Source organism: Leptopilina heterotoma, unplaced genomic scaffold, assembly GCF_015476425.1.
Source record: "Leptopilina heterotoma isolate Lh14 unplaced genomic scaffold, ASM1547642v1 Lhet_268, whole genome shotgun sequence".
In the NCBI taxonomy this organism is placed as follows: domain Eukaryota; kingdom Metazoa; phylum Arthropoda; class Insecta; order Hymenoptera; family Figitidae; genus Leptopilina; species Leptopilina heterotoma.
Genome location: NW_025110977.1, coordinates 1286812 through 1290792, shown reverse-complemented (window position 1 = coordinate 1290792; position 3981 = coordinate 1286812).

Sequence of the window (3981 nt, the reverse complement as noted above, 5' to 3'; positions counted from 1 at the left end):
ACCCTGGTTTGTAATTCTCTCCCATTTTTTTTAAGTTTCGCCCATATGACATATATAGAGGGAAAAAAAATTCTATAGCTGAAGAAACAATCAGTTTGTGCTTTGGGAGAAAAAAAATGCTTTCCTCCTTTTTTTACTTTTTACTCTTTTTTCTATTTTCTTCCCTTTAATACTTTTTTTCCTATTTTCTTCCTTTTAATACTTTTTTTCTTATTTTCCTCCTTTTAATACTTTTTTTCTTATTTTCCTCCTTTTAATACTTTTTTTCTTATTTTCCTCCTTTTTATATACTTTTCTTCTTATACTTTCTTTCTTTTTCCTAATGAATTCCTATCGATCATTCTCCCGTTCGTCATAAAATGAAAAGCAGTTTTTTTTTGTCCCTTGGGTAAAATTACCATCGCTCTTAAAGAAATTTTAGAAGCAATTAAATATTGAAAGTAGGTTTACGATTGGATTTTCAGAAGCAAAAATACGCATAGAGAAGAAATTTTTATGGAAGAAGAAAGAAAAGAAATTATTCGCGATGGTTCGGTTTTAGGAAGAATAGAAGATAGAAAAAAGATTAGAAACATTTCTTTCGGAAAACACTAAATAGTCAACCAGGGTTACCAGGAGAATTAGAAAATTACCAAAAAGAAATTAGTTCTCTATGACTAAAAGACGAGACGATGATTCTGAAGGGAGAAAAATAAAATACGCTCCGCCCCTGCTGAGCGCAGGAGTGGGGGCAATGAGTGCGAGAAGGAAGTTCCGTTTCCTCTCTCTTCCACTCATTGCCCCCACTCCACCCAGCTGAATCTCCACTCACTAGAATTATTCTATATGAATTCTAGTGAATATTCTATATAATTTCGCTAGAACGATTCTATAGAATTTCACTAGAACTATTCTATAGAATTTCTACATGAATTCTACTAAATTTTAATGATTTTTAATTAGAAAGAATATAAATTTTGTGAAATAATTTTTTTTTAACATTATATTATTATATGGTTACTACGGAACACGAAAATTTTAGAGAAATTACAAATGATTGCAAAATTCAATTATTTTCAAGAGTAATAAAATTCTTAGCAGAAATTCAATTCTGTTCAAAAATTTTTAAAAATTCTTGTCAAAATTTCAATTATCTTTATAAATAATAAAATTCTTCTCCGAAATTCAATTATTTTTCTAAATAATAAAATTCTTTTTAGGAAATTATAATTATATTCATAAATAGTAAAACTTATAGCAGAATTTCAATTATTTTTAATAAAATTTGTCAAACAAATTCAATTATTTAAAAATTTGTTGATAAAATTCTTTATGAGAATTCAATTATTTAAAAAATTTGTTGATAAAATTCTATATGATAATTCAGTTTTCAGATAAATTTAAATAAATTTGAAAATTCCCAAAAAACAATTTCAAAAATTAATAAAAATAATGGATTTATAGAAAAATTTCAGTTAACGCTAAAAAAAAATTAATTTTGGAGAAATTACAAATGATTTCAAAATTCAATTATATTCATTAGTAATAAAATTCTTAGCTAAAATTCAATTCTGTTCAAAAATTTTTAAAAATTCTTGTCAAAATTTCAATTATCTTTATAAATAATAAAATTCTTCTCCGAAATTCAATTATTTTCAAAAATTTTAATAAAATTCTTGACTGCAATTCAATTATTTTTTTCTAAATAATTAAATTCTTTTTAGAAAATTACAATTATTTTCATAAATAGTAAAACTCATCGCATAATTTCAATTATTTTTAATATAATTTTAATCAAATTCCTCGATAAATGTAATTATTAATATAAATTTTATTAAAATTTTTTTAATGAATTCAATGTACAGAAACATTAAAATAAATTTGAAAATTCTCAAAAAACAATTTTAAAAATTAATAAAAATAATGGATTTATAGAAAAATTTCAGTTAACACTAAAAAAAATTAATTTTTTAGAAATTACAAATGATTTCAAAATTCAATTATATTCACAAGTAATAAAATTCTTAGCTAAAATTCAATTCTGTTCAAAAATTTTTAAAAATTCTTGTCAAAATTTCAATCATCTTTACAAATAATAAAATTCTTCACTGAAATTCAATTATTTTCAAAAATTTTAATAAAATTCTTGACTGGAATTCAATTATTTTTCTAAATAATAAAATTCTTTTTAGGAAATTAATTATTTTCATAATTAGTAAAACTCATAGCAGAGTTTCAATTATTTTTAATCAAATTTTAATCAAATTCCTCAATAAATGTAATTATTATTAAAAATTTTGTTCAATTTCGTCAAACGAATTCAATTATTTAAAAATTTGTTGATAAAATTCTTTATGAGAATTAAATTTTATAGGAATTTTCAAATAAATTTGAAAATTCTCAAAGAACAATTTCAAAAATTAATAAAAATAATGGATTTATAGAAAAATTTCAGTTAACACTAAAAAAAATGTAATTTTGGAGAAGTTACAAATTATTGCAGAAATTCAATTATTTTCAAGAGTAATAAAATCCTTCGCAGAAATTTAATTATGTTAAAAATAGTAAAATTCTACTTAGGAATTCAATTATTTTCATAAATAGTAAAACTCAATGCAGAATTTCAATTGAGGGCGTTGAACGGATAATAATTGCCTGCAATGCATGGTCGAAAGGGAGTATACCAGTCAGACATCAGTGAGAGGCCTAGAGGCGCTCACTATTGTCTGACTGGTATAGTCCCTTTCGACCATGCGTTGCAGGCAGTTATCCGTTCCACGCCCTCAATTATTTTAAATACAATTTTAACCTAGTTTCTCGGAAAATGTAATTATTCTTAAAAATTTTATTAAAAATCGTGGAAAGAATTAAATTATTTAAAAATATGTTGGTAAAATGCTTTATGAGAATTTTGAATTTTGAGTTTTAAGAAACATTCAATTTGTTCAATAAACTATTTTTTTTGTATTTAAATAATTGAATTCTAGTAGAATTTTCTGATAAAAATTGATTTTCATTTCATAAAAATGAATTTCAGTTAAGATTTTAGATAATAATTGAATTTTGAAAGAAATACCTACAGCGTGAATTTTTAGAAATAATTGAATTTTGAATTTATTTTTTTTTTGAAAAAGTATAATTAAATTTTTTTTATATTATTTAAAGTTTTTATTATGTAATATATATTTAATTGAAGAATTGACGAATAGTTTAAATTTTATAAAATTGAATATTGTAAATAAATGGATTTTGAAAATTGTAAAAGAACTTTTTTGAAAATTAATTGATTTAAAGAAAACTTTTATTGAAAAATTCTTAAAAATAATAATTGAATTGAAATGATGAAAATAATTTTGAAGAAGTACAATATTCTTATATAATATAAAATAATAATTTTATCAATTTGCCACTTTTAATTATTTTAAAATTTTAAAAACATGCAGAAATCGATCACTTCTACTTTTTTTTTACTTTTTAAGTTTAGATTCTGTTTAATTAAAAATCATTGAAATTTAGTAGAAATTGCATAGAATCGTTCTAGTGCTTATCGGAAGATAAGCAAAACACTGGATAATTTGAATTTTTTTACGTTCCTTTAGATTCATTTTATCGAGGGTGGACTGAATGTTAAGTAGATAAATCCAAGAATAGACAGAATAGAAAAATAAGCAAAATAGACAGAACAGGAAAATAAACAAAATAGACAGAATAGAAAACTAAACAAAATAGACAATAGAATAGAAAAATAATGAAAATAGAATATGGAAAAATGGACAAAGTCGAGACAGAATTTATAGAAAATAACCTTGAACTTAAAGACACTTTAAATGTGAATGCGAAAGCCATCAGTGACACGTTTTCGAAGATTGCAATGTCATCACCTTTTCTTCCATTTATTACACACACGTATAGTCTTATGTACATTATGTAACGTTATTTCTTTACATATATTCGCTCACAGTTATAATCGTCTTTTTTCCCTTCTCGTTCTTATTATGAAGC